Here is a 24,765-nt window from a genome sequence, read left to right on the forward strand (position 1 = left end):
TGCGGCTACTGCCTGACCCATGGCCATGAGAGCTGCAGCTTCCATCACTGCATATGAGTGCTGAGTCCAAGGTATCCAGCTATCATGTGCAGGAGCATCTGCGACCCTACCAGCCCCTGCCCCCCTCTCTGACTGGATAGAATGTTCCCTGCCTCCTCTCCTCTGGTAAGAAAAGTGGAGGTTGAGCTGCCAACTATGAAGCTGTTCCTGGAGATCCCCTCCCTCCCCCCCCAGTATGATGTAATTGGGACATTCATGGAGAGCTTACAGTAATCATCTTCATGCGATGCTGAAATTGATTCCTAGAGGCTCCAGGCCAACCATGAGGGGTTGGCAACCATAAGCTGAGGTATGTTCTGAGGAGAGTCCAGGCCAAGATGGACACAGGCTACAGGAAGGCCTCTGGGCTCCATTAGCATTATCAGGTGCATGAGATAACCTGTAGGCTTTGCTGATTTGGAAGGGAACTACACATTTTTCTCAGTAGCTTAGTAAAAGCAGGGTTGTGCAGTGAATCAAATCTCTTAGAACGCTATTGGTGGTTAGGGAAAGCTATGTGAGTTCCTGAGGACATAACTGTCTGCTGCACTGTTGTGTTATACTTGTCTAATAAGCAGAAGTAGAAGTGTTTCATCACTACAGCAGTAAATTTCTTGAATCAAGCTGAGACTTCCTTATTTTCCTACAGAAGGCCTGTGAACTTGTATTGCAGGTATGCGCTAAGCCTTTCTTAAATGCCTTTACAAAGGAAATAGAAATCTGAAGTTACACCTTAATTGTATATATATATTTAGACACACAAATGCTATTTAAGCAGATCAGAGGTTTTGCTTTAAAATCCAATCTTGAGCAGTACCCAAGACTTCAAAGGAAGGTGGACTCTTTATCAGTAACATTCCTTTGCAGGGATTTTGAGGCAAGTCTCAGGCCAGTAACAAAGAGATGATGTCCTGAAGCATAAAGGCTGATGGTTACACATTTCCCATATCACTGACATAACTGCTGGTGATATTCTTATTACTCATATCTCACTTCCTTCTTTTCTCTAAAAAAAAAAGAGTCCCTTGATGTTCTCTATTTTCACTTCGTCTCACTCCTTATGACTTTCTCATGCTTCGCATCTGCCAGTGGGTTGCATCTTGCTGTCTGCAGTTATGGTGATTTAATAGTGATTCAAAAAGTGGTTTTCTTCCTTGAAACTTTCTCCAGATGCTTTTGATGGATTGACAAGCCTCTCAGGGGCCAAAACTGAAAGGCAGCCTCATTTATTCCCTGCGTCTGTAGATCCTGTTAGCGAGGATCTTGGCAGCTGGAGCTGCTCTTAAGTATAAATCAGTTGGCGCTGACAGTCCTTTCACAGACTCCACAGTTCCTGATTAGTAAACATCCTGCTCTGGAAGGCAGCCTTCCTTCTTCTGCTATGAAAAATTTTGTATTTCCTGAGTTTCTATAACTTCCTTTTCCTTCCACATGGTGTAGGCTGGTGAAAATGAAAACCCCTTCTTTGAAAGGCAGTTAAAGGTGATAATTCAGCAAAGAAATTCTTGCATATTAGTACAGGCAGAAGCTTTTTTGCTATGTATGAGCCAGTTGTTCCCAAACTATGTGATATGGCACTGCTGGGTGCCCATGATGAACTCATAGGGGGCCACGGGATGTCCTCTGTGTACTCTTCTTACTGGCTTTCCCCATGTTGCCATCTTGGATTGCATAAATTCTTGCAGGATCTCGCATGATCCAAGATGATGGCTGTGGCGCAACAAGGCACCATGGAGGAAGGGCACCAAGTCCACAGTAAGTTTTGGGACTGCTAGTATAAGCCAATTCCTGAAGAGCAATTAGTGCGCTTCATTCTCAAAGGATTACTGTGAATGGAGGGCCAATTCAGAGCTAAACTCAATGTAATGTGGGCAGCCACTTAGCTGTTTTCTTTTAGTATAAAGCAGGGGTTGGGGAGCAATATTTGAGCATCCCAGTGTTCAGCGTTAAATCAAATCAAGCTTTTGCACGTTCCAATCAAATGTCTACAAAAGCATGAACCTTTGCGGGTCATCAGTTGGACTGCTTGCAAACGCTCATGTATGCCCACACATACATGCAGGCAACAATGCATTGCAAAGATTCACAAAGGTCTGCATGAAAAAGAACCTTTGCGAAGAGTCCATTTGCTTACAAAGGTTCATGCTATTGGGGGGGGGGCACATCCATGCTTCTCTTACATAAGAACATAAGAACAGCCCCACTGGATCAGGCCATAGGCCCATCTAGTCCAGCTTCCTGTATCTCACAGCGGCCCACCAAATGCCCCAGGGAGCACACCAGATAACAAGAGACCTCATCCTGGTGCCATCCCCTGCATCTGGCATTCTGACATAACCCATTTCTAAAATCAGGAGGTTGCGCATACACATCATGGCTTGTACCCCATAATGGATTTTTCCTCCAGAAACTTGTCCAATCCCCTTTTAAAGGCGTCTAGGCTAGATGCCAGCACCACATCCTGTGGCAAGGAGTTCCACAGACCGACCACACGCTGAGTAAAGAAATATTTTCTTTTGTCTGTCCTAACCTGCCCAACACTCAATTTTAGTGGATGTCCCCTGGTTCTGGTATTATGTGAGAGTGTAAAGAGCTTCTTCCTATCCACTCTGTCCATTCCCTGCGCAATTTTGTATGTCTCAATCATGTCCCCCCTCAAGCGTCTCTTTTCTAGGCTGAAGAGGCCCAAACGCCATAGCCTTTCCTCATAAGGAAGGTGCCCCAGCCCCGTAATCATCTTAGTCGCTCTCTTTTGCACCTTTTCCATTTCCACTATGTCTTTTTTGAGATGCGGCGACCAGAACTGGACCCAATACTCCAGGTATGGCCTTACCATAGATTTGTACAACTGCATTATAATACTAGCCGTTTTGTTCTCAATACTCTTCCTAATGATCCCAAGCATAGAATTGGCCTTCTTCACTGCCGCCGCACATTGGGTCGACACTTTCATTGACCTGTCCACCACCACCCCAAGATCTCTCTCCTGATCTGTCACAGACAGCTCAGAATCCCTTAGCCTATATGTGAAGTTTTGATTTTTTGCCCCAATGTGCATGACTTTACACTTACTGACATTGAAGCGCATCTGCCATTTTGCTGCCCATTCTGCCAGTCTGGAGAGATCCTTCTGGAGCTCCTCACAATCACTTCTGTTCTTCACCACTCGGAAGAGTTTGATGTCATCTGCAAACTTAGCCACTTCACTGCTCAACCCTGTCTCCAGGTCATTTATGAAGAGGTTAAAAAGCACCGGTCCCAGGACAGATCCTTGGGGCACACCACTTTTCACCTCTCTCCATTGTGAAAATTGCCCATTGACACCCACTCTCTGCTTCCTGGCCTCCAACCAGTTCTCAATCCATGAGAGGACCTGTCCTCTAATTCCCTGACTGTGGAGTTTTTTCAGTAGCCTTTGGTGAGGGACCGTGTCAAACGCCTTCTGAAAGTCCAGATATATAATGTCCACGGGTTCTCCCACATCCACATGCCTGTTGACCTTTTCAAAGAATTCTATAAGGTTTGTGAGGCAAGACTTACCCTTACAGAAGCCATGCTGACTCTCCCTCAGCAAGGCCTGTTCGTCTATGTGTTTTGAGATCCTATCTTTGATGAGGCATTCCACCATCTTACCCGGTATGGATGTTAGGCTGACCGGCCTATAGTTTCCCGGATCCCCCCTCTTTCCCTTTTTAAAAATAGGCGTGACATTTGCTATCCTCCAATCTTCTGGCATCATGGCCGTTTTGAGGGACAAGTTGTATACCTTAGTCAAGAGATCTGCAACTTCATTCTTCAATTCTTTAATAACCCTTGGGTGGATGCCATCAGGGCCCGGTGACTTACTGATCTTTAATTTATCAATGAGGTCTGAAACATCTTCTCTTTTAACCTCTATCTGACTTAACTCCTCGGTCAGGAGGGGCCGTTCGGGCAGTGGTATCTGCCCGAGGTCTTCTGCCGTGAAGACAGATGGAAAGAACTCATTTAATTTCTCTGCCATCTCTAAGTCTCCTTTTATCTCCCCTTTCCCTCCCTCACCATCCAGAGGGCCAACCGCTTCTCTGGCGGGTTTCCTGCTTCTAACATATTTGAAGAAGCTTTTATTATTCCCCTTAATGTTGCTGGCCATGCGTTCCTCATAGTCTCGCTTGGCCTCCAGTATCACCTTCTTACATTTCTTTTGCCACCGTTTATGTTCCTTTTTATTCTCCTCATTAGGGCAAGACTTCCATTTACGGAAGGAAGCTTCCTTGCCCTTCACAGCCTCTCTAACTTGACTGGTTAGCCATGCGGGCACCCTCCTGGATTTAGTGGAACCCTTCTTTCTTTGCGGTATACACCTCTGCTGGGCCTCTATTACTGTTGTTTTAAGCAGCCTCCGTGCATTCTGGAGAGATTGAACTCTTTTTACCCTCCCTTTCAACCTCCTTCTAACCAGCCTCCTCATTTGAGGGAAGTCCGCCCGTCAGAAGTCAAGGGTTTTTGTTAGAGATTTGCCTGGTATTCTTCCCCCAACGTGCACGTCAAAACGGATCGCAGCATGATCACTGTTCCCCAATGGCTCAGTAACGTTTACATCTCTAACCAGGTCCTGCGTACCGCACAATATTAAATCCAGAGTCACCTGTCCTCTGGTAGGCTCCGTGACTAGCTGATCTAAGCCACAGTCATTTAGCACGTCAAGAAATCCGGTTTCCTTATCGTGACCAGAACACAAATTGACCCAGTCAATATGAGGATAATTGAAATCCCCCATGATTACAACCCTGTCCCTCCTTGTCACCTCCCTGATCTGTTTCCTCATTTCAAGGTCCCCATCCGATTTCTGGTCTGGAGGACGATAGCACGCCCCCAGTATTACATCGCTGCACAAGCCTGGTAATTTAACCCACAGAGATTCTACGGTGGAGTCGGACCCACCTTCAATCTCTACTTTGCTGGATTCTATCCCTTCCTTAACATAAAGGGCCACCCCACCTCCAACACGCCCCTGCCTGTCCCTCCTGTAGAGTTTATAGCCCGGGATTGCGGTATCCCACTGATTCTCCGCATTCCACCAGGTTTCCGTTATGCCCACTATGTCAATATTTTCCCTTGTCACCAGACATTCCAGTTCTCCCACCTTTGCTCATAGACTTCGGGCATTTGCATAAAAGCATTTGTACATGGAATGCCCCAGGATGGGCTGCTTATTCGCTCCTTTGTCCCCGCATCCTCTCATTGTGCCTCTCTTGATTCTGCTTATCAACATTTAAGCAAGGCAGTTTGATATTTGAAGCTTCCTTGATAGATGATTTGCAACATCTTTAGTAGTGGGTGAGTTTAACTTTTATATCAAAAGGTGTGTGTAGGAGAGGGAAGCTGTACCCTCCCTGTTATTCTCCCCACCCCACAGTCTGTTACCCCAACCACTTTTCTCCCACCCAGCTCATTTCTGGGATCAGAGCTGGGGAGGGGAAAAAAGAAGTTTAGATGATAGCACATGGGGAGAGTTCCTCCCCATACCTGCATATGTCTTTGAACATGCATTCAAAATGCCTTATCACAGTGGTTCCCAAAGTCTTCCTTAGCCGGAACGAATGAAGTGGGGAATGAGGATGACAGCAACGTGATCCCCAGGATCACGCTGCTACTGGGGGAAAGGGGGGGGGATTTGGGCTTATTTGAAGCCAGGACCAGCTTCAACCATAACCCAACCATAACCTGAAGACCATAACCTGGGGGGGGGGGCGTTATTCTGGGGAGTCCTGCAGATGCCTCTGCAGGGCTCCCCAAGCCTAGGAATGAATAAAAATCGCAATTCAGAAGCCTCTTTCTGGTTTTGTGATCAGAAACTGGAAGTGGCTTCTGATTGCAATTTTTATTATTTTTGAAGCTTGGGGACTCCTGCGGAAGCATCCGCGGGCTCCCTGTACCCCCCCCTTCCCGGAGGCTGGTGTTCCAAACTTGTGTTCCAAACACTAGTTAAGTACAAAACCGGCAAGCCCAGGTGTTAACAGTATATTAATAACACCTGACTCCAAAGCTCCAGGTGGTCTCTCCTAGTGGCTTCATGGAGATGTCAACTGGCATCTTGCAAAGTACTTACTGAGCTCTGTGGAACAGAATGTACCATTTCCCAGGGGGCCATGCTCCCTATCCAGTGGTCACTAAACCCAGTTGGATGGAATGACAGAACCAGCCGAGAGTAAACCCTGACCAAATACTACTGAGGAATAGTGTGGTGGGACATATCAAAGATCACTGTCAGAACTGACAAGATCAGCAGGGATTTCCAGGTTCAGATCATCCAACAGGGTGACCATTGTTGTCTCCATGTCAGGTAGGAAGCTGTATTGAAAAGATGAATGAAAGATACGTATTTGAATTCTGGTCAGTAGCCCAACAGTATTCTATTGGCTGTACTCATGGTGGTCAAGGATCTAGTGTTCAGATAGTTGCATTCAAAACATCCAGCATTTTGTCAGTCTCTTTGGGAGAAATATGGATTGCCCCCCCCCCCAAAGCATGCAGTTTCACACAGAATAAGCAGTTGTACCCTTGCATACCATGTGCTTAAATAATGTCTAGTTTGACCCTTGGGAGGGGATCTTTTGTCTTGGGCAGCCCAAATCTGAGCTGCCTGGTGCCAAGTGTTGCAAAAGTGCCGTAAGGGTCTCTCCTGCCAGCGAGAGAGAGACCCAGTGCTGGTGGAGAGGCCAGCAACAGTCGGTGCTGGGCCTCAGTGCCAGAAGGACATCCAGGAGGTATCCTTGCTGAGCGGTGGAGAGGCTTTTCAAGGCAGGGGGAGGTGGGGGGAAGGCGAGGTGAGGGCAGAACTGGTTGGAGGGAGAGATGGTTGGCGGGTGGATTGGGCCTCAGAGGGGCTGGGGACAGCAGCAGAGGCTGCTGCCAGATCTTATCTCCCCTCCAGAGCCCTACACAGGTCTCCTCAGTTGTGTACCAGCTCAAGGGCTGATGCAGATCCAAGTAGACCCATCTGGGCCAGCAGTGCTCTATACAGGATAAGGGGACTGATGTTTTCTTATCTGAAGGAGATCTCCAGCAGCTTCCCTGGTCCCACAGGACACAGTGGCGGCCATTTCGGCACAGCTGTACCACTGGGCACCAGGAAAGCTTAGAAATGGGCCGTTAGTTGCCCTAAGATTTTTAGTCGGAGAAAAGAATGAACACTTGCCATCCTGCACCTAAAAACAGTTGATTTTTATGGGTTTATGCATGCATAATTACACCTAGGCTTGTTTTTGTGTTTCTTAGTGCCCTGTTCCTTCTTTGATTTCAGGGTGTGCTTTTTTCTCTTTTATTTTGTTTCTCAGTAGGTAGTTAGACTTTTAAAACATAACCATGCAAATTCAGCAGACATCTGGCATAACTTGTTTATGGTAACATTTACAGCTGGCCATTAATTTTCATGATAACTACAACATTCTTTACCTTCCAACAAAGGAAAAATTCAGTTCAGTCTCATTTAAGTGCATCCTCTTTAATTTTTCCCCACCAATATGATTTCCATGCACGATTTACTCCATTTCCAGATATTCCATATATTTGACAAACAGCCCCATCTGACCATTTTATATGATGAAACCCACCCTGATGGAGCAGGTTCAGTATGTTGTGATGTGGGAGGCCATCAGAAAGCCAACCAGAGATAAATAAAAATAACTTTTTACTTACTTCGGGGTAGGGCTTCTGGCCATCTATCGATCTTGGACCATGTCATCTATTTTGTTGACATATGTCTGAGAAGGTGGGGGAACAGGCTAAAAAATTGGGGATAAGAGCAAAGAGCATGTGCCTTTGCTGCCTCGATCCACCCCCTCCAGTCTGCCCTCTACCTTCCCTCCTCCTCACCCCAGAATGTCCCTGAACCTCCCTTTCTTCTCCTCTGCTGCCAACTTACCAGCACTGGGGCATTCATTGCTGGTACTTTCATTCCAGTTCTGGCTATTAGTACCAACAGCTCAGAAGTGCACAACTGCATCCTAGCTTTTGCATCACCACAAAGGGCCTAGCCCTCTTAGGCTGTGGGTTCCAGCAGTGCGTCCCAGATAGGATTGGATCATAAGTGCAGTGAGACTTTTTGTTTTCATTGACCTGTCTGACAGTCTGTTTGTAAAGTGGTTGGTTTGTAAAGCAGGGCACATTTCAAGGTTAACACCCAGATACATCCTGTTCCCATTTTTCAAGGTGGCAGAGGAAAGATGCAGAATAGACTGAAATCAGCTGCAAGACTTCTGTGCTGAAGTGGTTTAGTTAGTGATTGTGTATATTGTGTATTGTGTATATTATGCATGTTTCTAAGGGTGCACTGTACAACTGTCTCGAGAAAACTATTAGGCCAGATACATTCCTGTCCTGTGTGTTTGAAGCCATATGTGATTGTCTTTGACCAACCAGTTGCTGGCTTAGGGCCCAATCCTATCTAACTTTCCAGCCCCGGTGCAGCTGCAATGCAGTCCAGAGGTAAGGGAACAAATGTATCCATAGCTTGAGGAGGTCGCTATGACTGTCTCTCCACCACAGGATGCAATGCACACCCCATTGGCATGGCTGCACCAGAACTGGAAAATTGGATAGGATTGGACCCTAACCTTGGAACATGTGTCTGACCAAAACTGCTGGTATAGGGCTACAAAAACCTAACCAATGTCAAAATCTACCACACCGGAGCAAAATGTACAAAGATCAGCAGATCTTGGGAAAGTATATTAGATGTGTGCATGTGCAAATGTTATTTTCGCTGTGTTTCTTTTCAAGGCTTGATAGCACTAACCTTTTTACAGAACAAGCCTAAGCATATCTACTCAGAATTAAGATCCATTGAAGTCAGTGGAACTTATAGCCCAATCCTATTGAAATTCTCCCACACCAATGCGGAGGGCCCAGTGCGGCTTGTGCTGTATCCTGTGGGGAAATTAAAACATTATTTTTTAAATGATCAAAACTATTCTTACCATCTCTTTTTAGTTTGTGTATTCTGCTCCTTCCATCCTTTGTTATATCCCATATACCCACTCCTAATTCTGTCTCTTTTTAAATTATATACATACATTCCTAAATATCATAATGTATCCTATAAATTAAAGATGTTCATTATGAACAAATGTGTAAATATTTGGATACATTAATGGGGGGGGGCAAGAAAGAAGGAGGTTATGTTTTATGCTGAACCCCACCTCTCCACCTACACTTCTTTCCCTTAATCCAGTGAAGGAAGCTGAACTTTTCCCCTGCAATTGTGTTTATTTTTTAGCCTGCCTTCTTGAGTTGTTTTTTTTTTTCCCCTCCAAGGTATTCAAAGCAATTTACAACAATCTATTGATCGGAATAAAACAAAACTTAAGATATAAAATCCCATTTAAAATCAGAACACCAGAGAGGACAGAAGCAATCAATCATTCAAAGCCCAGGAAAATTAAAGCGTTTTAACTTTGTGCCTAAGGGTCAAGCTACATGTGCTGCTAATTGCTTTTTAAAGAGGCGTTTTTAATACTGGAAATGCCTCTTTCACAAAAAAAACAGCCCCAAGGGACCCCATTCAAATTGGGACCTCAGGGAGGGAGCGGTTAACCCTTTCCCCTTAACCCTTTCCCCTTCTAACCAAAAATGGTCTTTCCTGAAGCTGCTGTTGCTCCTGAAATGACTATAGCTGCAAACGACTAAACTGGGGACATATAATAGCATTGGGGCAGGAAACTAGCACTGGGGGGGAGGGGGCGTTCACCCCATGTGTCACAGTGCCATCCTGAATTTCTGCCTTCACAACTTTTAATTAAAATTAATTCAGTTTAATTAAATTAATTTAATTTTAATCATCCTCTTCTAGGATTAGCATGCCTGTCTACAAAGCAATTGTCTGTATATGATCCAAAGAGCTAACACCATGCAGACGTTTTTGGGGAGGGAGTTCCCAAAGCAGGATACCACCACAGAGAAAGTCAGATCCCCGGTTGACACCTGCCAATCATCTGGTGGTGGGACTGCCGAGTAAGCCTCAGAAGATGTTTTTATGGAACAGGAAAATTCATGTGGGAGAAGAAAGATGTTCAGATACCTTGCCAGACCCCATAATCTATTGGGTTGCTTCAGCAGTGCTACTTTCTATTCACTGTCAAACTTCAGTAACATTAACAGCCCAAACATATCTCCCTCCAGTCCTTAGCATGCAGCTCAGCCAATGGAACATGTGCTCCGTGCTGTGGAGGTGGGGAGGTGACCAAAAAGCCTACAAGAGGTAAATGAAAAGCTTTTGAACTTATCCCCCTGTAGACCTTCTGGTCACCTTAGTCTTCTTGGACCATGCTAGCTAGCTATGTTGCTAGCATAGAGGGGGTGAACTGGCCTGGAATATCAGGGATAGGTGCAAGTTGTTACTGCTACTGCTAGGATCCAACCCCTCCAACACCTGAACTGCTCTCTTCCTCCAAACATTCCCCTGCCCACCCATGACCCACTCCCTCCACCCCTTTACCTGGTCTGGTGCAACCTGGATAGACTATTAGTGCATGTGGGGAACCACCAGCAATTTCCGCTGGTGGCTCCCTTGCACTTGGCAGTAGCATGCCATTTATGCTGTTTACAACAGAGCAACATGAGTTCTGCTATCATAACTTGAGGATAGGATTGGGCTGTAAATGTTGCTTGAATTCTTTATGACACATCTGCTTGACTTCTTAACAGCCCTACAACTAACTGCCGTATTCTGGTGTGTTATAGCTCAGTGGTCATTTAGGTAGCTGTGTATGGGGAATGTGTTTGCGCCACTTTGAGATTCCTAGGGGAATAGTGGGATATAAATGTGGTAAATAAATAATTTGCAAGCACTAATTTAAGCAATGCATCTGTGCTTGCATGCTGGCCAAAGAGTGAATTGTAGAAAAAAGTAAGGTGACAATGCTCTGTTATTGCAAAGGTTATTTTATTATTCATGCTTCTTTGTCAGCAATGTCAAAACATCTTTTTTCCTCAAGAGTATTGAGTATTTTTTCTTTTTAATTAACCTTCATTTCAGTTTAATTATTATAAGCAATCCCACTGAAAGACATATCCAGCTCAGCCAACTTTGCCTTCTTTGCTGCTTCCTGCTTTTCAGGATGAGGGCACACTAGGTTCAAGCATCTGAGCAAAAGTCAAAACTGACTTTGATGTGTATCTTTTTCAGCCACACTACTGCTGCAGGCATGACCCAGTGGCTTGAAGAAGGGAAGTATCTTTGAGCACTGACTTGCAATCAGGGTAGGCAGGTAGGCAGAGCCTCATCTGACCCAGCAAGAAAAAACCCAACAACGACGACCCAACAAGTTAAAAAAAAAAAAAGTACCTTTTGCCTTTCCCAAGCTGCTTCTCTCTGCTGTAGCACACAGCCCATTTAAAACAACACACACACACACCAACAAACATGGAGGGAACAAGGACAGCTGCCAGTCAGCTCAATTGGTGTTGGGCTTGCAAGGAACAAAACAGGTGCCTGTGCAGCCAAAGAGAGCTGCCTCTGTTTGCCCAATTACAAAAAGACAGTGCTTGTGTCATCGGCCTCTGGGGAGGCAGCAGGAAGAGTTGCCTCCAACAGGTTCAGCTGTATTCGTAGTTAGCTTCCAAAAAAATGACTGGACTGTTGACTAGCCAACTGCTGCTTGCCCGGTCTGAATGATGGCCCCACAAGGTCTTTCATACCATGAAAACAAGCACACCCACACACACGCACACAAGTAAGCAAGCACACCCAGTCACAGACAGACTCGAGTCTGCATGTGTGAGACCGAGTGCTGAGTCATGGGCCCTGGACTTAAGGGTTTTGCCAAGTTTTCCATGTGTGTGACTTGAGTATACATGAGTCAGTGAAAAACACAGATTTTTTGCAACTCAGACACCAGTCACTTGATTCGAGTTCCCATACATGGTACATCAAAATAAATAAAATAGTTGTTGGACAGTGTAGGGGAAGGGGGGCAGGACTTCCTTCCAGACAGTACTAAAATCCTTTCCCAGAAGTTGGAGGACTCGGAGAAGGATTGCCTTGAGCAGCTCGAGCAGTGATTTTCAAAAATTTTCATCTCTTGGCACACGGGCAAGACACTAAAATGGTCAAGGCACACCATCAGTTTTTTTTACAACACATAAGGCACACCATGCTGCCAACTGGGAGCTCACATCCCCAATGGTCCAACTAATAAATGACCCTCTCCCAAATTCCTGTGGCACACCTGGGAACCATTCACGGCACACCAATGTGCCATGGCATAGTGGTTGAAAATGGCTGAGCTAGAGGGACAGAAGGAACCTGGGCACCTCATGGATCAATCTAAGCAATCACTACTACATCACTGGGATGGATCACCTTACCACCCATCAAGCCCCACAAAAATTTGCTCAGGCACCTCCACCATAGCACTTTCCAACTGCAAGGATCATGCCTCAGCGCCCTGGTCCATCACCCCATTATAGACACAAACTGGAAGCTGTGGCAAACTGCACAATTCAAAGTTAATCTCAGAAAGACAAGTGGAACGGAATGTAGGACAGAACCAACTTGCAGAATAGTAACAAAATGGATTGGGGGACATCCTCACTTCCCTGTTGGATATCCTTTGGCAGGAAATGACTGTATGCAGGAGCAGGGGTCTGGGCAGGAGGTCTGGTCTAGAGGGTAGAGCCTCCGTCTGCCTGAAGATAACATCCACAAGGTCGCCAGTTCGAGGCCACCAGCACCGTGCAACCTTGAAGCAGCTAACAAGCTGAAGCCGAGCTATTCCATCTGCTCTGAGCGTGGGAGGATGGAGGCCAGAATGTGAAGCCAGATCAGAATGAAACACCTGAATGTAGTGGCTCTTGAAAGAAAGAACCTTCTTTCAATTGTAAAAATCCCTATTTAATAAGGGATTTAAATAAAGCCTGCCTATGTAAACCGCCTTGAATAAAGACCAAGAAAGGCGGTATATAAATACCTGTTGTTGTTGTTGTTATTATTATTATTATTATGCCTTGAAGAGGCCCTTGGAGTCTCATTTCATCTGAAGCTATTTCCTCTGTATATCCTTGTAAAGAACGTTCACTCTAGGCTTATGGTGCAGTATGGTTGGCATTGTGTAAGGTGATCTGCAGGGGCTTTCCCCCTTAGGATAGGGGGATTAAATCAGTTTACCTTTGCTCCCTCCCAATTTCCTGATAGGTCATGGGAAGGAAACAGTAGAGCCCAGAGCTATAGTAACTCCTCAGCACTATGGCTTGGTTAAGACACTGCGTTGCTGGGATGATTAGGTCAGGCGGCCAGCCTATCTCACTCCTCCTCTTGCGCCTCTTCTCTCTTTCCCCTGTTTGGCCTTTGAGGAGCCTGCAGAGATGATTCAAGTGGCCCAGGAGTTCAGGCTACCCTTGTTTATATAGCTTTCACTGTTCTTTAGCTAGGTATTTAGAATGGAAGCAATCAGGAGTGCAGAACCCTTGTCCTGATGTACTCTTTCAAAGTCTGTGTGCACCTTTCTTGTTAAGTGAAACATTTCTCAATTAGATAGAAAAACAACCAAAACACTGACAAAACACAAACATCTTCTGGTATTTCTCCCAATGCTAGCATTCTGGGTAGCAGCTGTTAACCAGATTGATCTGTTGTTAACGTCTGATTGGGGCAATGCAGCTGTCTAAGTGTTTTGTTTTTTTTAAATCTTTACCAGCAAATGTAAATGACAGCATTAACAGAGCCCTGGGGAGTGTGTCTTTGAAAGTGTGAGAAAAAAATTTCATGCCCCAGCACAGCAATACAAATGCCACATGGGTTAGAGTAAGAAAGTGTAATTTCTAAACTCAAACCCCCCCCCCAAATACCACAAACCAGTTTGCTAAAGTGATTAATACTGTATAATTTGCAAACTTTCATTTTCAAAAATTGATCCATATGACTGACATATATTATCGTGTACTTTGCAATTTTTTTTTGAAATGCATTCATTTTCCCTGTTGGGGGAAAAATCATTCGAAAAGATGGGGGGAGAGGCTGACATCCTCATTAAGTTGTCATTAGTAAGACAACTGCTTTTCAAGGTCCATATCTCCAAAGTGACAGGCTAATACAGTCTATTCTTAAATTCTCTATATTCTTGAGAGCATACCACACAATTTATCTTGAAAAATGCCATTCTGTTGGTGCATTGATGCTGCAAGCCTTCAGGTGATAGTGAGTAAAATTGAATTCTTCATATCTGCTGAGAACACATACACAAATTCTGTCACAAAAATATTATTTGACTGCATAGTGGTGTGTATGTGGTGTGTGTGTGTGTGAGAGAGAGAGAGACTTTGTGGAATGTCATTTTTACCATCAACCAATCTCCAAATCTATTTATAGCTTCTTCTGCTCCCTCCCTAGATTCTCATAAATACCCCATAATTTCTAGCTGATTTGGGGCATTTGTACTTGTGACACATAATAACAGAAACTCTCTTTATTGATTACTAATAACAACAAATGTTTTAATGTGAGCCCAAACCAGCAGCCTGTGGCATGCACAAAACCCACAGAGCAAAAGTTGGTATCAACTGTTTGGGAAGGGCAGCAGGGCTAGATTCAACTCTACACCCTCTGCCGTGACAAACAGGTAATTAGTTCCATCTTATTTTACTAAACTATTGGATTGAGGCCAAACAGAGACAGCCCAACCAGATTTGCTGCTGCACTCCAAAAAGCAGCAACTTACCTTTCTCTTTCCCTTGCCATCCTTTTCAACAAAACAGTGATCTTGCTCACTTTCTGTTTCTTAAAGGGACCATGGGAAACAAGCAAGGTAAGTGGCTGCTTCCTTTCCCCTTCCTTGCACGGTACCTTTAACTTTCAAGAGACCATGCAAGGAAAGAGCAAGATGGGTGAAGCAGATTGCCCTGCCTTAACCTCCTTAAAACCAGACAGATCCATTTTTCTGCCCCCTCACCTTCTTCCTCACACATTCGCTTAAGTTCAGATGAACTACACAAGGAAGGAACAAGGTGAGTGGGTAGGGAAACAGATTAATGTGACTTTGTATGCAGCGGGCTGGAGGGAGGCAGCAAGAGACTTGGGGTGAAGGGTGCATTTGCGTCATGGATAGGCTGGCCTGGGCCAGAGGTCTGCACAGTCCTGCACAGATGCAGCTCCACCTAACCGTGCTCAGAATAATTCCACCTTATTAACGCTTCACTTCTACCTTTGTTCTTGTTTATGTCTGTGCTCGGAAGTTAATTTAAATGGCTCTAAATTGGTTAAAAGTGGATTAACCAATTTTCCCTTGCTAATTCTAGTATTTGCCGACATTCTAATAAAGTCTGAATTCTGACTTTCTGATGTGCTATTTTAGTATAATTGCTTTTTAATAGAGTGGATTAGAATCAGACTCTTCAATGGAAACTGTCTGTTACATCAGCCAGGAATCTTACACATTATATCAAAACTGCCAGGTGTAACTTATTTTCTAGTTATAATTTTATCTTCTGTGGCAGTGCGGGTTTAATCAGTAATCCAGAAACTGTTTATCTTGTTGCAGGAGAACAACTGAGAACAAGTCTATAGATCTGACTATGACAAAGCTATAGATTTGACTATAATCTATAGGCAATAGAAGAGAAAACTCACTGATTCTCACTCATTAGCAAATATCAGACCAAGTGTAGCTGCCTCTTTCACCAAGAAACATGGTGGTTGGGTGTCATAGTTTTTGCAGTGTCATTGCAGAGCTGAAGAATGATTGAAGTGACCTGCAGGGGCACATGTGAGAAAGTACTTTTGGTAGAGTCCCGTTATATCAGGGAATTAAATGGCATGAATTTAGAAGCAAGAAAATCTGTTCCTTCAGTGGTAGCATTAAAGGATACAATCCTAGGCAGTGACGGACCTCCTGCGCCCCACGCCCCGGGGCAAAAGTCTGCGATGGCTACCCCTGCGGGCTGTTGCCCCTCCTTCACCTGAGGCTCACAGAGCCTTGTGTGACTTTAACCCACATTAGGGAAGCCTCTCTAAGGTTCCCTGATGCTATAAACTGTGCTTCCAAAAAACTGAAAGCACAATTTCTGACCTCGTTGGGAGACTCAGAGAGACTTCCGTGGGGTCCTAGAGGCTTTTACCTGGGGCATTTGCCCCATAGACTTCAATGTAAGGTCCACAACCGATCCTAGGGCATCTTTAAAAACTTACCTGGAAATATTATGCATGTGATTGGACAATGCATACTGCACAATATATATATACAAATGCATTGTGCATGTTGCTCCTTGTCCTACACATTTCCATTTCTACTCCAGTATCATCTGTACTGGGCTCTGTGGACAGGAAACTGAGGCTTACCCTACACATAATGTAGAGTTCCACAATGCTTCCCTCTGCATTTTCTACAGCAGCCTAGGCAGGCTGTGCCAGAGCATTTTTCGAATGTTGCATCATCATCCATAGGTTATCCATCAGCAGGTGAACTTTTGTGCCAGTGGGGCTGTTGTTATACCTCTGTACATGGAGATACATCAGTGTGTCTCAAGGATAGGAATGGGCCTTTATGTATGTTACAGGAAGAAGATATTACAGGTGAAACACTTTGAGCACTCAAAATTGCTATACAAATGCTGAGTACATTCAATCCTGCCTAGGGTTACTGTGGCATTAAAAAAAGTGCATGTAAAAAGAAAAAGCACATAATTCTCTTTAAGGTGTAGCTTGAGACTGAGAGTCTGCAAACATTAAATGTGGGAGATTTAGAATGTCTCACATTAGAGAGGAGGAGGTCTGGAAGATAAAGAGAGGCCAAAGTTGTCAGAAACCTTTTATTCAAGTATTATGTAACTGGATTATGAAATCCTTATAGACAACTTTAAGTTCTTTTAATGCTTTTAAGTACCATCCCAAGGCTTAACAGAGATGACTGAAACACAATTCATTTCTTCATAACTCTGGATATTCCCCAGTTTGCCTTTAAAAAAACCACAAAAGCATAACCCTACATATCCATCACCCTTTGATAGTTACTGCAGGATAAAGACACAGAAAAATCCTTCATCCTTATTTTCTGTGGTTGTGAAAGAGGAATGCCCTAAAAATGCAATGCTAACTGATAAATATTTGTTAGGGCCGACAGTTCTTTGTCCATGCACACCCACCTCAGTGAAACACATGAGGCAAAGGGTTTGATTTAAATTAGGCTACTTTATTGATTATTAATTCAGAACACCTGCAACACCTCCTTCCCCATGCACAGGCATCTACCACTTGAGAAATGGAGAGGAACCATATTTTCTCAGATTCATGGGAGAGACCATCCTTACTCCCAAGCCAGAAGTTGTCTGCAGGCAGCTTGAGCTTTTCATGGTCAATGCCAAAGGTTTGATGCAGCTGGATTATGCAAACTACCCCAGGCTGGACAGCACTTGAGGTTGTCTTTGCAAATCCAAACCAGAGGGGCTTACCAGTCTTGCCATTGAGCATCTGACCACCAATTTCCTAGCTTTTGCAGATCCTCCCAGAGCTGCCATGTGCACTGTGCCTCTCTTTGTTTGCAGCAGTGGGTGACAGCAGCCGAAATTTCATGCACTTTGTGCTGCCAGAACGCTAGTTCTGGCACCTGAAGCCTTCGGTTGTAATGGGGTCATATTGCTTACAGCTCTGGAGCAGGACAGGATAATGCAGCCATGGCTTCTTCTGCTCTTCTCCTCCCTTAGGTCCTAGGAGGGAATCCAGTCTTCTCTCCTCTGTTCATTTTAAACAGGAGTGGCATGGAGGGTGGAGGCTGTGCACCTAGAAAAGTGCCGCAGGAGGGAAGGGATGGGACGCAGATGAATCTTCTCCCCATGCCCAGTTGGTGGTTCCATAAGCCCCTGGGTGGGCAGGGAAAGATGGTGTGAAGGTTTTCATTTCCTCCCTCCCTTCTTCCTCCTGCGGCATTGGAGGGAGAAGGGGGCTTGTGCTGCAACTCTTGTCCAACTAACTGTCACTGAGCTGGATAAGGATTAGAGCACTGACCAGAGTGACCAGCTGGAAAGGGTGGCAGACCAACGGGTGGGGGCTCATCTGTTTATTGCCCTCCAGCTTTGCTTCTTTCATATCACGCCATTGACAAGGCCAGCCCCGCCTATGTGTTGCCTTGCTCACAATTTGTGCTTTTACACTGTTATTGTGCTACACTTTTTGTGTTTTGATACTATCACAGGGCTGTAATTTTTTTAAACTATGATTTTGCACCACTTCTGCCAAGGAACAGCGTATATATTGGAAGAACAAAAAAAGAAAGAAAAATGATAAAAAACACAGTTTCTTAACATGGGGGCAGGCATATTCATTCTCACTAAGAGGATGACAAGCCATAAGAAAGTCTGAAAGGACAGGCGCAACTGCACTGAGCAAGAAATGCATGGAGTGACAGAAAATGAACTCAGAAATTCCTCCTTAGTACATCCTTCCACTCAGTAATAAAGTTTCCAGAATAGTACAGAATGTGTATAACCTTTGTTTGAGTCTGCCAATAAGCCTCCTTCAACAAACAGCTCAGTTCACATCAAAAGGGTCTTCCTTTGGGACAATGCTACTAGTTGCAAAAGAAAGAGTATATGATACTACCATCCAAGGGCATCTTTGTTGTTAGAAAATGCATCAAGTTAAATAATTGACTTCACACAGACAAAAACTCAACTGGTTTGCACACATGTGGGTTGGCTTTGCTGAAACTAGGGAAGATTGTGACTCAGATGGTGTTTTGCTTTGTGGCACAAGGAACTGCTGTTAGAAAGAAAGAAAGAAAGAAAGAAAGAAAGAAAGAAAGAAAGAAAGAAAGAAAGAAAGAAAGAAAGGTCAAAACCACAACTATCTGCACCAAAGCTTGTATGCAGAGATGTGCACACAAAAAATTGAGACACGGATACATTTTCCCCTTGGCAATTCAAATTCTTTACAAAAAAAAAAAAAAAAGAACTGAATTCTGCAACCTTTAAAAATGATATGCAATGAATAAACTGTGCAATTATAGTTTCAATTATTTTGCATTGTTTATTCTGATTTTGCTAATCATGGAAGGGGAAAGGAACTATGCAGGGAGTGTTGGCACTAGGTTGCTGGGAGCTCAAGGGCAAAGCCCTGCATTCCTTCCCCTAGTGACCCTAGTCACCCCCTGATGGCACATTGGGCACTACCACTGTTTTTCCATTTTTGTGAAGAAGTGCGGAGTATACACAGCCCTATATTTGCCCGATGTTGTGCTCCAGACATTGAAGCCCATATCTGGTACAGAGCCCAATCCTATGCACACCACCCAATGGTGGCTCACTTGCTGCACTTGCACTGACAGCCATAAACCAGACAGCACCAGTCACAAAAAGTTGTCCAGTGGTGTGCCACTTGACATGCTGTCTGTAGTGCCAGCGGGAAGGCCTGTGCCTTCTTGCCCATGCCAGTGCTTCTTCCACTGCGAACTCATTAATCTCAGTGGGACTTACTTCTGAAAAGACATGCAGAGGATTGCACTCTTTGTTAGGGATCTTGTTTTGGTGGACTCTCTATTGCAGCCATTTTCAACCACTGTGGTGTGTTTGGGGGAGGGTCATTTAATGGTAGGGCCATTGGGGGATGTGAGCCCCCCATCATCAGCATGGTGTGATCAGGGGTCTCAATGCGTGGATGAGACGGTGGTGTAGGGAGGAGGGGTTTAGATTTGTTAGGCACTGGGGAATGTTTTGGGACAAGTGGGGGCTGTACAAGAGGGAGGGGCTTCACTTGAACCAGAATGGAACCAGACTATTGGCGCATAACATTAAAAAGGTAGCAGAGCAGCTTTTAAACTGATCCCTGGGGGAAGGCCCACAGGAGCCATGGGGAGATTAGAGAACAACAAGGCAAAGACAGAGTAGGAGAAGAAATTGGGAATGGTTGCATGATGGGATGTGATAGACGGTTTGGCACAATGAGAGGATTCAGGGATAAAGGAACTAATAAGCAGCCCATTCTGGGGCATTCCATGTACAAATGCTTTTATGCAAATGCCCGAAGTTTCCGAGCAAAGATGGGAGAACTGGAATGTCTGGTTACAAGGGAAAACATTGACATATTGGGCAGAACGGAAACCTGGTGGAATGCAGAGAATCAGTGGGATACCGCAATCCTGGGCTATAAACTCTACAGGAGGAACAGGGAGGGGTGTATTGGAGGTGGGGTGGCTGTTTATGTTAAGGAAGGGATAGAATCCAGCAAAGTAGAGATTGAAGGTGGGTCCGACTCCACCATAGAATCTCTATGGGTTAAATTACCAGGCCTGAGGAGTGATGTAATACTGGGGGCATACTATCGTCGTCCAGACTAGAAACTGGAAGGGGACCTTGAAATGAGGAAACAGATCAGGGAGGTGACAAAGAGGGACAGGGTTGTAATCATGGGGGACTTCAATTATCCTCATATTGACTGGGTCAATTTGTGTTCTGGTCACGAAAAGGAGACCGGATTCCTTGACGTGTTAAATGACTGTGCCTTAGAACGGCTAGTCACGGAGCCCACCAGAGGACAGGTGACTCTGGATTTAATATTGTGCGGTACTTAGGACCTGGTTAGAGATGTCAATTTTACTGAGCCATTGGGGAACAGTGACCATGCTGCGATCCGTTTTGATGTGCATGTCGGGGGAAGAGTACCGGGCAAACCTCTCACAAAAACCCTTGACTTCTGACAAGCGGACTTCCCTCAGATGAAGAGGCTGGTTAGAAGGAAGTTGAAAGGGAAGGTAAAAAGAGTCCAATCTCTCCAGAGTGCATAGAGGCTGCTTAAAACAACAGTAATAGAGGCCCAGCAGAGGTGTATACTGCAAAGGAAGAAAGGCTCGACTAAGTCCAGGAGGGTCCCCGCCTGGCTAACGAGCCATGTTAGAGAGGCTGTAAAGGGCACGGAAGCTTCCTTCTGTAAATGGAAATCTTGCCCTAATGAGGAGAATAAAAAGGAACATAAACTATGGCAAAAGAAATGTAAGAAGGTTATACGGAAGGCCAAGAGAGGCTATGAGGAATAGCAGCATTAAGGGGAATAATAAAAGCTTCTTCAAATATGTTAGAAGCAGGAAACCCGCCAGAGTGCGGGAAACGGGAGATAAAAGGAGACTTAGAGATGGCAGAGAAATTAAATGAGTTCGTTGCATCTGTCTTCACGACTGAAGACCTCAAGCAGATACTGCTGCCTGAACAGCCCCTCCTGACCAAGAAATTAAGTCAGATAGAGGTTAAAAGAGAAGATGTTTCAGACCTCATTGATAAATTAAAGATCAATAAGTCACCGGGCCCTGATGGCATCCACCCAAGAGTTATTAAGGAATTGAAGAATGAAGTTACTGATCTCTTGACTAAAATATGCAACTTGTCCCTCAAAACGGCCACGGTACCAGAAGGTTGGAGGATAGCAAATGTCATGCCAATTTTTAGAAAGGGAAGGAGAGGGAACCCAGGTAATTATAGGCCAGTCAGCCTAACATCTATTCCAGGTAAGATGGTGGTATGCCTCATCAAAGATAAAATCTTAAAACACAGGGACTAACAAGCCTTGCTGAGGGAGAATTAGCATGGCTTCTGTAAGGGTAAGTCTTGCCTCACGAACCTTTTAGAATTCTTTGAAAAGTTCAACAGGCATGTGGATGCGGGAGAACCCATGGACTTTATATATCTGGACTTTCAGAAGGCATTTGACATGGTCCCTCACCAAAGGCTAATGAAAAAACTCCATAGTCAGGGAATTAGAGGGCAGGTCCTCTCCTGGATTGAGAACTGGTTGAAGACCAGGAAACAGAGAGTGGGTGTCTGGGCAGTTTTCACAATGGAGAGAGGTGAAAAGCGGTGTGTCCCAAGGATGTGTCCTGGGACCGGTGCTCTTCAACCTCTTCATAAATGACCTGAAGACAGGGTTGAGCAGTGAGGTGGCTAAGTTTGCAGACGACACCAATCTTTTCTGAGTGGTGAAGACCAGAAGTAATTGTGAAGAGCTCCGGAAGGATCTCTCCAAACTGGCAGAAAGGGTAGCAAAATGGCAGATGCGCTTCAATGTCAGTAAGTGTAAAGTCATGCACATTGGGGCAAAAAATCAAAACTTCACATATAGGCTAAGGGGTTCTGAGCTGTCTGTGACAGATCAGGAGAGAGATCTTGGGGTGGTGGTGGACAGGTCAATGAAAGTGTAGACCCAATGTGCGGTGGCAGTGAAGAAGGCGAATTCTGTGCTTGGGGTCTTTAGAAAAGGTATTGAGAACAAAACTGCTAATATTATAATGCTGTTGTACAAATCTGTGGTAAGGCCACACCTGGAGTATTGTGTCCAGTTCTGGTCACCACATCTCAAAAAGGATGTAGTTGAAATGGAAAAGGTGCAAAAGAGAGCAACTAAGATGATTACTGGGCTGGGGCACCTTCCCTATGAGGAATGGCTACAGCGTTTGGGCCTCTTCAGCCTAGAAAAGAGGGGGGACATGAGGGGGGACATGAATGAGACATACAAAATTATGCAGGGGAAGGATAAAGTGGATAGTGAGATGCTCTTTACTCTCTCACATTTCACCAGAACCAGGGGACATTCACTAAAACTGAGTGTTGGGAGGGTTAGGAGAGACAAAAGAATATATTTCTTTACTCAGCGTGTGGTTGGTCTGTGGAACTCCTTGCCCCAGGATGTGGTGACAGCATCTGGCCTAGATGCCTTTAAAAGGGGATTGGACCAGTTTCTGGAGGAAAAATCCATTACGGGTTACAAGCCATGATGTGTATGTACAAGCTCCTGGTTTTAGAAATGGGCTATGTCAGATGCAAGGGAGGGCACCAGGATGCAGGTCTCTTGTTGTCTTGTGTGCTCCCTGGGGCATTTGGTGGGGCCACTGTGAGATACAGGAAACTGGACTAGATGGGCCTATGGCCTGATCCAGTGGGGCTGTTCTTATGTTCTTATGTGTGCCTTGTCAATTGTCAAAAAAACGATGGTGTGCCTTGACAATTTTAGTGCCTTGTCAGTATGCCGTGAGATGAAAAAGATTGAAAATTGCTGCTCTATTCTATTGTATATTCATAGCACAACCTTTATATCTTTGTTAAATTAGGGATAAATTAGGAAAGCAAGTTTTTACATTCAGGTCTGGATGTTTGTGCCTTCTGCTTATTTAAACTGACTGTAAGCTCCCTAGGGACCTACTGATTAGAGGGGAAAGGTGGAATAAAGCTACTTTAAATAAATGCAGATGCCTGGCCCTCACATCTTGGAACATGAAGGGAGAAGCCATGGAAGTGATCCTGTACTCCTTAGGAAAAAATAAATAAACACAATTCCCAGAGTATACCCCAAAAATAGATCACAAAGGAAGGCTTGGAGAAATAATGGACACCTTGTAAAACACGCAAGTTCTTTTGGTGAATATAACTCTTGGGGCAAGTGAGCGAGTTACATTTGCGATAGATTAATGCCAGCAGCATTTTACTACATGAAAACTCCAAGGGTAGAGAAGTCAGAATTGCATGCCAGTACGAGGCTAATGATTAAAGTATGTCTGTTGAGTAGTCACAGTAACAGCGGCAAACAAGCAAGCTCCTTCCTTTCTCTTAGGTGTTCTGACAGGCTGATATTAAAGAGCTGGAAATGTCAGGTGATGTAGGGAAGCAACTGGCCTCTCTGACAGGTTTTCCAGGGCTGTGTTTGTGCTGTCAAGGCAGTGAATATGACAACCCTGAGAAGTGACAGTAATAAGAATGTTTCGCTAAGAGAACAAGCCTAATAGAGATTCCATTGCTGACAATTTGCCTCACAATAAAGGTATCCTCTTCTGTTTTAGCTTTTCTTCAGGAGGAAAAAAAAAAAAAGATTACTCATCCTATTTTCTAAATCTCTGGTTTTCATTGTTATGGCAAACCACCCTTTAGTTATTTCCAGGACCGAAAATGTAGCTGTCAGTCAATTTCTAACAGCCTGCATTTCAAGAGGCTTCTGAAGCCAATTATTGTTTTTTGGGAATTGTTTGTAGCACCCTTGCCCCCTCATGCCCTATCTGAGGTCAATGCTCCCTTGTATTCAGGGCTTTATGAATACAGAAAAGCTCACCAATTTCTGGATGGAGGAATTGCCTATTTAAATGGATGAGGCAGAGCCTGTTGGTGGTAAAGCCATCTTATAGCTGGGGAGCCAAAGCAAAGCTACCCTTGAGGGCAGATTTTCAAGAGCTGACACAAATGATGCCTAGGATCAGTTGTGCCTTGCACATCACATATACAGCACTGAACAATTCCTTTATCTAGAGATACAGAAGTATTGTATATAAATGGGTTATATATTCAATATATCCTACAATGCATCCATGAACTCTAGCACTCTGAAAGCCAGCCTGCAGTTCACAATCGCAAGTTTGACAAGGAGCAGTCCATATGCACAAGTCTTTCATGCAAAATGTATGTGCACCTGCTCTCGGAGGGATCCCATGTCAGCTGATGTAAGGTCCAAATTAGCCCTTAAGCAGTTAACATTATTCTGAAGTTCAGTTAAAAAAAATTTTTTTAAATGCATATCTGCTGAGCTCTTTTCATTTGGGAAGATCAGCACCCCCCCTCCCCCACCAGCTGATAGTCACAAGAAATGTTGGGTGGACTCTCAGCTGTGAGTAACGTGGCACGGGATGATGCATGGCCCTAGGGATTTGTTGGTGTGAGCCATTCATAAAATATTTTCGAATTACTGTCCAAATGATTCAGCTGACATCTGGGATGCTTGTGGACTAGAAACTT

At 44.6% G+C, this 24,765-nt stretch overlaps 1 protein-coding gene across 1 annotated transcript in view; it reads left to right on the forward strand.

The window, feature by feature from the left end:
• Positions 1 to 24,765, forward strand: part of SPAG16 (sperm associated antigen 16) — a 521,477-nt gene that overhangs the window by 466,455 nt on the left and 30,257 nt on the right. The window lies entirely within an intron of this gene.

Source organism: Tiliqua scincoides, chromosome 1, assembly GCF_035046505.1.
Source record: "Tiliqua scincoides isolate rTilSci1 chromosome 1, rTilSci1.hap2, whole genome shotgun sequence".
Lineage (NCBI taxonomy): Eukaryota > Metazoa > Chordata > Lepidosauria > Squamata > Scincidae > Tiliqua > Tiliqua scincoides.